Source organism: Urocitellus parryii, chromosome 4 (assembly GCF_045843805.1).
Source record: "Urocitellus parryii isolate mUroPar1 chromosome 4, mUroPar1.hap1, whole genome shotgun sequence".
In the NCBI taxonomy this organism is placed as follows: Eukaryota; Metazoa; Chordata; class Mammalia; order Rodentia; family Sciuridae; genus Urocitellus; species Urocitellus parryii.
In genome coordinates, this window is record NC_135534.1 from 113,126,907 (window position 1) to 113,140,660 (window position 13,754).

Sequence of the window (13,754 nt, forward strand, 5' to 3'; positions counted from 1 at the left end):
ATATCTTAAATAAAATGTGATCACCTCCCTTTCTAGTAATGACTTCTGGTAAAATTTCTACCAGTTACCCTCATGAGTGCCTACACCAATCTCCATTTAGCAACTGTTCCCATAGGGTCTGCAAACACTAGGCATTCTTCTGTCTTCCCCTTTGCCCCTCTTTTCATGTCCCTTTGTCTCGCCACCTAGGAGGCAGCAGAGCCATCCTGTTTTCTGCTGAGGTCACAGCTGTATTAACACTAGCTATCCAGATTGGTGAGTCAACAATTCAAAGGCCCTTTAGCAGGGTGCAGCTCCTTGTTCAGAACTGTAAGCAATTTTCACTTCTGCACATCTGGCCTGGCCAAGGTCTCTCTTCTCCAGTAAATGGAGAAGCAAGGAATACCAGATGACTTCAGTGCATCTGTGAACTGGCGTAATCAGCTGTGTGTTATTTGGCACCAAATACTAAACCAAATCCATTGGGTTTATCTTGGCCAGCTTAATACTGTGAACATATTGAAATTCATGATTACGTGGAGCAGGGTTGTGATTTGCAGTGGGAATTGTGAGTGATCACCTAGCATGGAGCATGGCTGCTGTGATGTTAGGTGCTGGATCTAAGACAGCTGTTAACAGGAAAGGCAAATGAGCTGGTCATCGTCTGGTAGGACATCTGACAGCTCCTTCTCAAGAGACATTATTGTGTTTGGAGAAAGTGTTGATCCTCCTCAGCAGAGCTCAGTCACCATGAAAGCCACTAGCAGTCTCTGCACAGATGATCAACAGTGGAAAATCTTAGGGGATTGCTGGAGTAGGTGGGGACAGGACCATGAGCAGCATCTTTGCAGACACCAGAGAGAGAAGCTGGTCATGTCAAGCCTTCATTTGGCTCTTGGTTCTCTTGATTCAAGTAGGAGACTAGAACATAAAAAGGGCCTAAGCAGAGACAACCCAGCTGCTGGGATGGAAGAGGAAATGTGAATCCAGCCCAGGGTCCTCTCTGGCCAAGCCTGCACTTCTTTGCCCCCTGAGCCAGGAGGCCAGCCTTCTGTTCTTGCTTGCTTTGCCCTGTCACGTCTCGCCATGCACACTGATTCTCTCAGGATGGCCTTCAGGAACCCAGCAATTGGGCACCCACTAGTTTTACCAAAGGAGTAACAGAAGAGTTAGATTCCCTTCAGTCTTACCCCCCCTCTCTCTAACTCTCAACCCTTTCTGGGAAATAATCAAGTACATCAAAGACCTTCATAAATCATTTTAACCCACAGACTTGTGAAATATCACAGTCATGCAGTAAGCTTCAGTGGATACCAACTAACTTTCTACTCTAAAAAGAATTCAAAAGGCATTCACTTCAACATTTTCTGTATCTTTTAAATTCATGACTGAGAAAAGAATTGGAAACAGCCACTTCTCCTTTCACTGACTCCCACCTTCTCCCAATTCTGCCTCCTCTCACTTCCCCAGGCTGATTTTACCTTTTTACTTGCCCCAGGGTCAGGGGCCCAGGAGGGCCATTCTCTGGCTGTCTCACACTCGCTTCTTCCTATCTCTCAGTGTTGCCTGGTACCTGCTCAACAAAATGCTCTTTGGCCAATTCTCTCTAGATGCTTTCTTCTGGTTTCCTTTATTGCTTTGCAAATTGTGACTTTAAAATGTGGATGGGATCAAAGCATTTTCCATTTTTAATATGGATTTTTTACTCCCCTTGAAACTCAAAATTTTAGACTCTTCCAGTGGTATACAGGAAATAAACCTGCAGTGTTACTAAAGAAGTAACAGTGTTGTCTGGACAATCCACAGAGGGTCCCAGTGGCCTGTGTCTGGAACTGCTCAGTCCTTCACAAGCTTATAAGCCTTCCACTTCTGCCCGGGTTAGAAACAACCAGAAGTTCTCATGTGATACAAAACAAGAGCTCTGAAGAAAGGCTTTCCCTTCTTGTATTCAGGAGAACTGAAAGAATTTTAATGAAAATTGAGCCTGTGGAAAGAAATAGAGCAACTCTGTAGCACTTTTCTTAGGGAATTCATCTTTGCCCTTAATTTTCTTTCTAACTGGTTTCTGCATTGAAGTTTCTAGAATATATTTTCCATGAATGGGGATGGTCTCCTGTTTTGAGTTTAATATTTTTCTACTGCTAGAAAGAATGATATGGTCTCACTCCAGTCCCTTGGTTTGTGATTTATGTCTTGAAATCCCAGCTGGAAAGAGGTGATTGACATGAAAGCCCTGCTTTGTGTAAAGTTCAGAAGCATGTCATGTATGGACTGAACAGGCACCTTTATGAGGTGGTGAGCTTCCTCCCATCCATGAGAGTATTCAGGCAGTCAGAAGGCAAACAGTTACTTGTAATGGGTGTTGTACTTATGGTTCTTGAATTACCAGGCGTTTAGAATAAAATGATCTCTGAAACTGCTCATTCTAATATACCATGTTTCCATGACCCCTCACAGAATAGCTCCACACATGTGAGCCATAGAAACTTAGTACAGAAGATTATTTCTCACAGATGAAAGGTAAATGGGATGATTAACTTCTAATGGCACCTTGAGTTAACATTTAGATTCACTGGCTTCTTCTCCGTGAGATCATTTCTTTATTCTGAACTTCATCAGCTTATGCAGAATATAGATTATTTTCAATAATATTTATATTACAAAGCAATAAAATAACAAACAAAAGTAGCAGCAAAGTTATCCAATATCTCATTGCTTGATTATTTTAAATATTGCCTTTATATAGTCCTTTTCATCTTAATATTAATAACTTCATCTTTTTTTATTATATCACTTTACTTGAAACATTCAAGTGTACTTTTTCCCTTGATGTTGCTGCATCATCTTTAGGATTATTATTTTTAAAATAATAATTGACCAGATTTTCTGGTGAATATGCATTAACTATCTTTGTTCAACAATTATCTGATGACCAGTTTTCTAGCATTATACTTATAACTAATGACTGTAATGAATATCTTCCTGCTCAATATTTTGAATTATTTCTTAGGATTAGAGATGTTAAGTTTGAGTGCCAGGTTAAAAAAAATAAATAAGAGCATTGTTATGGCTTTTGATAGTATCAAACTGCTTCCAGAGACTGTGCTTTACCAATATATGTTCCTCACTGATTTTTCTCCTCACCTTACCAGCAAGAAATATTTTTTATTTTAAAATTACATGGTGAATTTTTTTGGTTTACTTTTTTTATATTTGTTTTTTAGTTACAGGTGGACACAATGTCTTTATTTTATTTTTATGTGGTGCTGAAGATCAAACCCAGTGCCTCACGCATGCTAGGTGAGCGCTTTACCTCTTGAGCCACAACCTCAGCCCTTACCTTTTTTTTTTTTTTTAAGTACAGACAAGATAGAGTATTCCCTTGTGTGCAGTTTGTTGTTTATCCATTTATCTTATGAGGTCTTAATGCTTTCATTATGAGGTTGCTGAAATATGTATGTGAATCACTTTTTCCAACTATAACAAAGATATTAACCTTATTTTCACTGAAATATATTACCCAGTCTGTCAGCCTTTTTACAATTTGTTATACTTTCACACAAAATTACATAATTTGTGTAATGAAATATATCAATGATTCTGTGATTTTGTTGTTGTTGTTATTGTGCTGCTGGTTCTAAAATGTTAGCACTACTCAAGAAAACACATACAACTTAATTCTTGGTTATTATTGTGATTTTTATCTTTAAAAAGATATTTGACTTTAATCCCTCTGTAATTTATGCTGGTGTGAGGTACATGAAATTACATTTTTTTCTTTAAAAATATTAACTAGCCAGGCTCAATGGCACACAACTTGTAATTCTAGCAGCTCTGGAGGTGGAGGCAGGAGGATTGCAAGTTCAAAGCCAGCTTCAGCAACTTATCAAGACTCTGTTTGAAATTTTTAAAAATAAAACAAAAAGGACTGGATATGTGGTTCAGTGGCTAAGCAACCCAGTACCAAAATAGTAATAATAATAATAATTAACTAATAATTCCAACACTCTTACAGAAATCTCTCCTTTGCATTTTCTTGCTGTCTCCTTTATCATATTAAAAAAAAAAGTTTCTGTACCTCTGAACACATAATAGGATGCTGGGAACCTGCTGATTTTGTTTATTCAGTTCCAATATTACAGTTTTAAGTATTATTGTTATAGAATGTATTTTTGTTTCTTGGAGTTTTTTTGCAGTATTTCAAATTGCACTCAGGGCCTCATGCATGCTAGGAAAGCACTTTACCATTGGGTTGGTTTCATACCCAGCTATATAATGCGTTTTAATTTAAATACTTGTTCCCCTTCCCCCTTACTTTGATTCTCTCTTGTACTTTTTAAAAATTTCAATACCTGTTTACACTTCAAGATGAATTTTAAATCCATTTCTTGAATTTCCAAAGTAAATGCTCTGGATTTTTATTTGACTATATCTGTTTGACAGTAATGACTTTGCAGATTGATTTCTTTGCAGTTTTTAATCACATGCTGGGTCTTTTCTGTCAAGGAAAAAGTTAGGAGGCATACCAGGAGCAAAGACTTGCGGACACCTGGACCAAAAGGCAATGACTGCCAGGGGCAGAGACAGGGCTGAGCATGCTGGAGAGAGGTAGTCTCAGCAGAGTGAGTGGGATAGGTGAGGGTCTCAATAGTAGGCCCAGGCAGATCCCCCGCCTGCCAGCTTGTCTGCAGGTCCAGATTCTCTGGCCCAGAATGAGTGCACATGAGGGGAGAATGGTGTGTATGGAGAGAGAAAGAGGACAGGTTTCAAGCCCCACATGTACCATGAATCTGCTCTGGCTCTGATCCAAGGTGCTTCAGTTGCCATGGTCTCACCCCCAGTTCTACAATCCTTTTTAATCTCCCAACACTATAGATGTGTAATTATGTATAGAAAAGAAGCTTGAAAACACAAAACCAGTTGACACTTATAGGACTAGAAGTAAGGTTGAGGGTGACTTTCTATCATATATCCATTGCTATAAACTGCAAAGAACAGGAACTTTGAAGAAATCTCTTAGTAAACGGGGTGGAAAAGCAGTTCTTTATCCTCCAGCTACATGGGCTCCATGGGGCACACCACTCATTGTACCTGCTTTGAGGGATTCTACACTCCTGGGGTCAAGTTTCTTTCTGTCTGGGAAGAGTTTCAAATGTTTTCAAACAGTCTGTTTGACTTTTGCTCTAGTTGAGAAACATTTGAGACTCTAACCACAGCCCAGAAGGTGACATGTGACAAGCTGTCCCACCTCTGGTGCAAATGTAGCCTTCAGAGATATAAGAAAAGCCCCCACTTCCCAGTCAGGGTTAACCCACAGTTAGACCACATGACCAGCAGTGGCTTCCACACCCACCAAGAGTATTAAGAAAAACTCCTGAGGAGGGTTGGGGGTGTAGCTCAGTGGTAGAGTTCTTATCTAGTACACTTGAGGCTCTGGGTTCAAACCCCAGCACTTGAAAAAAAAGAAAAAACAAAAGTCTCAGATTTAGAAGTTTTCCTTTTTTACTGGAAGGATCTTTATGAAGCTAACACTTCGACAAGTTTGTCATTCCCAGAATCTGCTAACAACTCCCCCCACCCATTTCTTGAAGTTTTAGTACTTTTCCCCTCCTCATTTTTAGAGGGGAGGGAAAACTGTTTTGAACAGGCAGAAAGTTTTATCCAAGGTGTTTGGCAGTGACTCTGGGTTCTGGGAAAGATTTATGTCTCAGTCCTCTGGCACTCCTTGTGTTAGCTCACTTAAAACAACTGAATAAATGAGTTCACTTTATCCTGTCAGAGTGGAACCTAGGGCAGCATGGTACCCAGCTGGGGTCCATGGGGACCCTGAGGCAATGTTCATGTCTCAGTCACTTACGCTGAGCTCAGCCATTTTTATGTCTGTCTGAGATCATTAAAATGAGTAGGGCAGGGGGCAGAAAGACCTGTGGAATGAATGGCGTGATGGAAACACCACTTAGAATAGAGTGCTCCACCAGGAGCATGGAGTTAGGGGCTCACTCAGAAATCTGCCTCTCTCCCGCTGCGTCTGTCACAGTCAGCAGAACTTGCCACAAGAGCAAGCTGATTGCTTTCCATCTGAGTTCCTAAAGACCTCCTCCAGAAATGCCTCTGATGCCAATGATCCCTAGAATATTTGAATTTTTCTTTCTTGGTAAATCATGTTTTTTTCATTCCTGCTGCCCCACTGCCATCATGACCAGGCCCTGGAACAGGACCTATTGCTCTTCAGGAAAAAGAACATGGAACCTGCCTTGCATGGATTATCTGGACCAGGCTCAGGTTCATCCTTTACAGGCTCAGAATTCACCAAGTAGTGTTGATACTAACCTAGGGTAGAAGGATTAAAAAAGAACAGCTGCCCCAAAGGACAGAGGAAGGTGGGGGATCTGGGGGCCCAGGTGTGTACCTGCCTTTCCCAGGACACGGCTGCATGACCCTTCACTTTTTCCCATGCTAGGCCTGGCACCCCCTTCCAAAGTCCTCAAGCTTCAACTGAAAGGAAGCAATGATTTCTGTCTTAAGATTGGGGAGCCTGGAATTGTAATCACCCCCAAAAGTTACTAACATTTAAAGTGACAGCATGTGTACTAGACTGTGAGCAGTCCAACAGCAAGGATTGTGCCTGCTTCCTGAGGAAGAAGGGAAGAGGGAAAGGAAAAGGAGGGGAATGAGTAAGTTAGTTGATCCTCATAAGCCCTAGGAGGCTCTTTGGAGAAACTATGCCATCTTATACACAAGAAGTCAAAGGGTGTTGATTTGCTGTCATGCAATGAAGCTCTGATTGGACTGCAGGTCTGCATTGACCTTGCATCAGTGCTACCCAAACCTCAGTGGTTCTTTTAACTCCTTCATCATCTCTGCCAATCTTCATACTACATATCTATGTGAATATCTCCTTGAGTCAACAGAAGTTTGCCCCTTCATGGATTAGTCTTATTCCTCCTCTCACAGGGCCATTATGAAGATAGAGCACATGAAATCAGACAACCTTTCATAAGTGACCTATAAACAAACACAAAAAAGGTGTGATGCGAATGAACACCTACATCAAGGAAAACCTTGAAATTTACACATAAGATTGCAAAATGCCTGCTAGTTTTTCTGTGACTTCTTTGGTCAAAATTCAGAAGCAATGGGAAGAATCAAAGAAGTGAGCTCCCCATTCCCTAAAACAACAGCTATCCAGTAGAACTTTTGCAATGACAGAAATGCTCCATATCTTCACTGTATTGGGAGATAATTCTCCATGAGTCTCTTGCATTTCTACACATTTTTCAAGCAGAGGCACCAAGTGACTTTGTTCTAGTACCTTTCAAGGATGTTAGTATATAGCCAGCAGCCTTGGAAGACAGACAGGGCCTTCCTTTATAGTCAAGGCAGCATACTTACTGCTCATTACAGAAGATTCATGTTTCCTAACTCAGGGTTCTTGTATGGCAACCACTATATGTACAGGTGTCATTTGATCCTCTTCACATTGCCCTGTGGGAATTGGAGCTCATGAAATTAGAACAAGAAAATGCTGAAACTCTGGCTACTGATATTGCTATAAATAATAAACTTCTTTGTCTCATGTCTTCAGCGACATCCATGAAACTGGAAGACTAACTTGTTAGTTTGCAACTAGGGAAAAATAAAAGACCCTTAATATTTCTTGACACATTGTGCAAAACAAATGTGACAATGTGATAATTTAGCACTTGAAATGTGGCTAGTGTGACTAAAATACTCAATTTTTATTTTTAATTTTAAATGGCCACATGTAGCTAGGAGTTACCATATTTTAACTGCCTAGAGTATCCAGACATAAACTAGGATAGCTATTGTTCAAGGTGCTATTGAGGGAACTCCTAAACTGAGAGGCAGCTGAGACATGGGGAATCTCTAGGTTATTTTCAGTATATGAGTTATAATGATTAATGAGTCTACAGCTCTAGGAAGAGTCAAATTGTGGAGAGGTCAAGGATAGAAGATATCTTTTTTTTTTTTTTTTTTTGGTACTGTGGATTGAACCCAGTGGCATTTTACCACTAAGCTATGCTCCCAGCCTTTTAACTTTTACTTTTTATTATGAGACAAGGTCTTGCTAAGTTACTCAGGGCCTTGCTAAATGACAGAGGCTGAACTTGTAGTCCTCCTGCCTCGGGCTTACAAATTGCTGGGATTACGGGCCTGTAACAACACACCTGACTGATGCTATTTCTTAATATATACAGAGAGGTTTTTCTGGCAGCGCTGAGATATCTAAGCAAAGAGAAACTGGAGCTATGTTTGGAGATTGGAGATGGGAGACGTTATTGGCATAGGCTATGACTGTTGAAGGAGCTTTGGAGACTAGAGCAAGAAAATATGGCCAGAAAAGTATAGAGAAGTGACCTTTGAAGAATCTTCTCAGCCCTCTCCTTTTCTCTCCCCTCAGCTTGAGAACATCCCCTATCTGCCCCTGGTTGGCTGAACCTTCTCTGGGCCCTTCTCAGCTCCCCAGGGGCCTTCCCCTCTCCTCCTGGCTCAGAACAATCTCCTCTTTGATTACTGACTCCAGCCCGATGACTGTCAGGTCATCTGCACCTAATCAGAAGGAGGGGGGCGGGGGCCGGCCTGAGGGATGATAAACGGGACTTCTCATTTCAATAAAGTTTGTGCAGAATATTGGAAACAGCTGTGGGCTTGCTGGCTATGCTGGAGGCTGTGGGGGCCTAGTGCTTAGGGGAGGAGAGTTGAGGTGGGGCGACTAAGACAGGAGTCTATTTAAAGGGTGCTTGGCCACCTAAGACTGACAAAGCTAGTAAGCTTAGGTCAACATCAGCTCTTGCCTGGAACCCTAGGCTCTGATGAAGGGGAAGTGCACTCTAGAATTGGAGGACAATGGTCAAAGCCTGGCAGTTCTGGATTACTTGGCAGACATTTATTGTCAGTTATTTTACAAATACTATATAGATTTCTCTGCAACTTGCTTTACTCATCTAACAAAACATTGTAGAAATCCCTTCAATTCCTTTTTTATTGTGGTAAAAGACCCAATGCAAAATCTATCATTTTTACATGTTCAGTTTAGAAGTGTTAAGTATATTCATGCTGTTGAATAACTTATCTACAGAACTTTACCTCTTATAAAACTTAAATTTTATATTCATTAAACAACTCCCTGTTTCCCCTTTTTCCCTAACCTTTGGCAACTACCATTCTATTTTCTGTCTCTGATTTGACTACACTACAGACCTTATGTAAATGGAATCATATGGCATTTGTCTTTCTATAATGTGTTGTTTTTTAATAGTTGCATAATAGTACATTATATGGATATGTAGATATCATTCAACCATTACTAGATTTTTTTTGCCACTACAAAAAAGTGCTATAGTGTACAAATTTTTGCACACATATTCTTGAACACTGGATTTCGTTTGTTCTGTAGTGTGATTTCTGGAAATTACATAGCTCTGTCAAAACATGCATATTTGTCGGCTTTGATGGCTGAGGCAGGAGGTTCAAAGCCAGGCTCAGTAGCTTAGCAAAGCCCTAAGCAACTCACTGAGACCCTGTATCTAATTAAAAATTTTTAAAAATTTTAAAAAGGTGGGGTGCTTGGGATATACCTCAGTGGTTAGATGCCCCTGAGTTCAATCCCTGGTACCCCCCCAAAAAATATACATATATATATATTTGCAATTTCACATATTTTGCCAGATACCTTTCTCAAAAGTCTGTGATGATTCACATTCCATGAAGAGAATTAGTTTTCCCTCAGCTTTTCTAGCCCTAGATATGATCATTCTTTTAAAAGCTTGGCTATTCTGATAAATGAAAAGCTGTATCTTATTTTTAATTTGCATTTCTTTGACTATTTAAGAAGTTGAGCATCTTTCCATAAATTTATTGGCTATTTGGAGTTTTTCTTCTATGAATCTCCTATTCACTTCTTTTGCCATTATTTTACTAGGTTATTTCTCTTATTGGTGGTGAGGACCTCTTTGTATATTACAGTTGCTAACTCTTTTTTTTTTTCCTTTTTCTTTTGTGGTGCTTGGGATTGAACCCCAAGGCTTTATGTATGCTGGGCAAGTGTTCTACCAGTAAACTATACCCCCAGCCCCTCAGAGATAACTCTTTATTGATGGTATATAATAAAACATTTTCTCCAAACTATATTGTCTTATATCTTTGTATCTGGTAATTTTTTTTTATCTTTCTAAAATTTAAACAGCTTATATCTACCTTAGATAGCTTCCTGATTTTTTTTTTAAGTCAGGAGATATCTCTTCAAATTCTAACTTATAAAAATATTATCCTAATTTTTTCTGATGAAACTGTTCAAGTGTTACATTTAAATTTTTCATCTATTAAAAATTTAGTTTTAGTAATTTTTGAGGTAGAGCGCTCAACTTTTCTTTTATTCAGCCATAGCTGGTTGTACCTACATGATTTATTTAATAAACTATGGCTTGACCCCACTGGTTGCAGTATTACCTCATCATACCCTACAATCCGTAAGTATTGAGATATAGTTCTAGACTTGGTTTTATCTCACTTCCTTGGTACCCTGTAATCCATGAATATTGGGCTATATTTCTGGACTTTGATTTCTCTCTCATGGGTCTATTTATCTTTTTTACTTAAATGTATGATTCAATCACAATGATTTTATTGTTTTCCTAAGACTACTCTTGCCTCAGTATTTCTTTGCAGCTATCATCTTTATCATTGCAATTATAAAAATTCCTTCCAGCTAGCAGAACCTATGAATGTCAATAACTCTTCAAAACAAGCCCAAGTACCAGGCATGGTGGCATACACCTGTAATCCCAGACACTTGGGAGGCAGAGGCAGGAAGATAGTTGAAGACCAGCCTTGACAACTTAGCAAGACCTGCCCTGTCAAAATAAAAAATAAAAAGAGCTTGGGATGTGTTAAAGCACTCCTGGGTTCGATCTCCAGTACCAAATGAGAAAAAAAAAAAAAAGTCAGAGTAAGCCCAAGAAGGGAAAGGGAGCCCGTGTACCTTTATAGGAATCAACCAAAGCAGAGACCAGACAGTGATATTCAGTGAGCATTTACTATATGCTCAGCATTGCTCTTTCCATTAACATCAAGGTTGGAAGATCAGAACTCCAGACCCGGTGGGAGCTAATACTTCAAGGTCATGTTTCTCAGCTCCAGCCCTGTATTCCCTAAATTCAGCTTTGCAATACTGGGTGTGGGCCCTGCAAACCCCATTTTTGCTTTGCCAGTTGCTCCTTTTTGGACCGGCTAAAGGAAGCCACTAAAGGGGGGGCTACAAGAAGGAGAAAAAGGTCTGACATACTCCTTCCTGTTGTATTCTGTGTTTCTTGTAGTGGCACCCCACAACAGTTTTTCTCCCAGTAGCAGCAGGCCCATTCTGAAGTGGCAACTGAACCCAGTTTGCATTTTTCCCAACACTTGAAGCCTCATCATCTACCCCCACAACCCTCCACCATCCATGCACCTCTGCCCCAGAGACCCCAGCATCAGCTGACCAGAGCCCCCTCATCCAGGGTCTGGTTCCCTCCTTGAGAACCCTTCCTTTGGTTTCCCCAGCCCTCAAGTAGAGCTGCTTCTGCAGGGGCCACCCCCTTGATACTTCAGCGTTCTCTTGTTACTCTCTCCTTACCTAATTAACAACCTTATACCTAGCCATCAATTCTTTATGTTCGATTCTCTTTTTCAGCTAACATGTGGTTTCTGTCTCCTGGCAGGACTCAGATTAACACAGGTAATGAAAAATTGAGGTTTGGGGGCTAAGGGCTGCTTCTCTTGGCTGCCCTGCAGAGAACCCCCCTTCTTCCTCCATTCCCAGAATTATTTGGCTGCTAGTCACCAAGGAGACGGCTGACAATTTCCAGTTGCCAAGCCTCCCCCTAGAGCTCTACAGAGACATTCTGGAAACTCCCTACTCCTTCCTGAGCCCTAGCCAGGGAACTTGGAGCATCTAGCCAGGTTGGGGTGGAGGACTTTGGGAGCAGGGAGAGGAAAGTCAGCCAGACCTGAAGATGCAGAGAGAGATGAGAGATTTCTTTGAGCCCTGGATTCCCCCACAGATCTCAAGTGCCTAGAGGGCTAAGGGACAAACAAGCCCAACTCCTCCTCCACTCTATTTAGACACCTACTAGATCCAGCCAAAACTCTAACTAGGGACTTCCAGCCAAGCCTTCAACCACAGAAAACCATCTGCACCATCACTCCAGGCCTAGTAGATGTCCCATTGCTAGTTGGGGTAGAGCCATGGAAGAACTTAAGAGCCTCTTCCAGGGAGAGGAACCTCAGCCATCCTGAGCATTCAACTCACATCAAGCAGCATCCAACACACACTGTGACCTAGGATCATAGCCCAGACTCCAATCTAATGCATAATAACAATGCTAATGCTAATAATAATAGCAGGGTTATGAGTATGAATCGTATTCCACAAACATGGGTATACAAAAATATCCATCCATCCCTTTATTCATAAAAATCAAATAGAGTTGGCTCCATAGGCTTCTGCCCCTTCCTGGTTCCACCAGAATCCAGGAGACTTATTGCTGAAGTTTGAATTTGTCCCCTCCAACACTCATGGGTTGCCAATGTGATAGTATTAAGAGATGGAGCCTTTAAGAGGTGATTAGGCTGCGCACAGTGGCGCACGCCTGTAATCTCAGTGGCTGGGGGGTGGGGGTAGGGGTGAGGCAAGAGGATAGTGAGTACAAAGTCAGCCTCAGCAAAAGCGAGGCACTAAGCAACTCAATAAATAAAATACAAAATAGGGCTGGGGATGTGTCTCAGTGATCGAGTACCCCTGAGTTCAATACCTGGTACACTCCCACCCCCCAAAAAGAGATGATTAGGCCTATGAATGACCTACCTTGTGAATAGGATTAGTTGCCCTTATAAAAGAGCTTCACAGAGGAAGTTCATCCCTTTTTGCCTTCTACTTTCCACCATGTGAGGACACAATGTCAGTACCTTCCGGAGGATGCAGCATTGTGGAAGCAGAGAGCACAACAGCACTTACCAGACAACCAAGCCTGCCAGCACCTTGATCCTAGACTTCACAGCCTCCAGATAAGGGAAAAGTAAATTCCTGCTCCTTTTAAATCACTCATTCTCAGCTCTTCTGTTATAACTGCACACATGGACTAAGTAAGAGGCCCACGAACAGGGAAAGGCCTCTAATCTCTGCTCTGTCAGGGCTACAGACCTCCTCTTCTTGGGTGGACCTGTGAAATGACAATGTTCCCTTCCCTGGCCCCAGGTTTCATGGCCTGCCTTCTCAGGGCTCAGTCTCTCTTAGATTCCTAAGACCTCTGTCCCCAAACTCAAGGAAATCTCTTCACCTCCAATGTAACTGCCCCCAAAGTCACTCTCCTTTCTCCTTTTCATTAAGCACACCCCACACGATTTTTCCATGAGTCTAGTCTTTTAAGAAATTAGGAAAATGTTTTGTACATTTTTTTTTTCAAACACATGTGGAAAATGTTAACTTCAGTGTCAAGTAGGTTTCTGCCCTGCAAAAATCCCTGTCTGTGCCAATGAAGAACCAGAAACCTGGCTAAAACAGCAACAATTTTACTTTTGTAGAAGTGTTTTAAGGTAAAATACAGAAATCATTATGTCTCATTACTGAATATTTGAGTATTCATTAAAAAATACAAATATTGTTTGACATAATTACAAAATCATCTCACCTAGTAAAACTAACAATAATTTTCTGATATTGCTTAACCAATGATTACTCCATGTTACAGAGGAAGAAGTGACACTTGGACGGGGTAAGT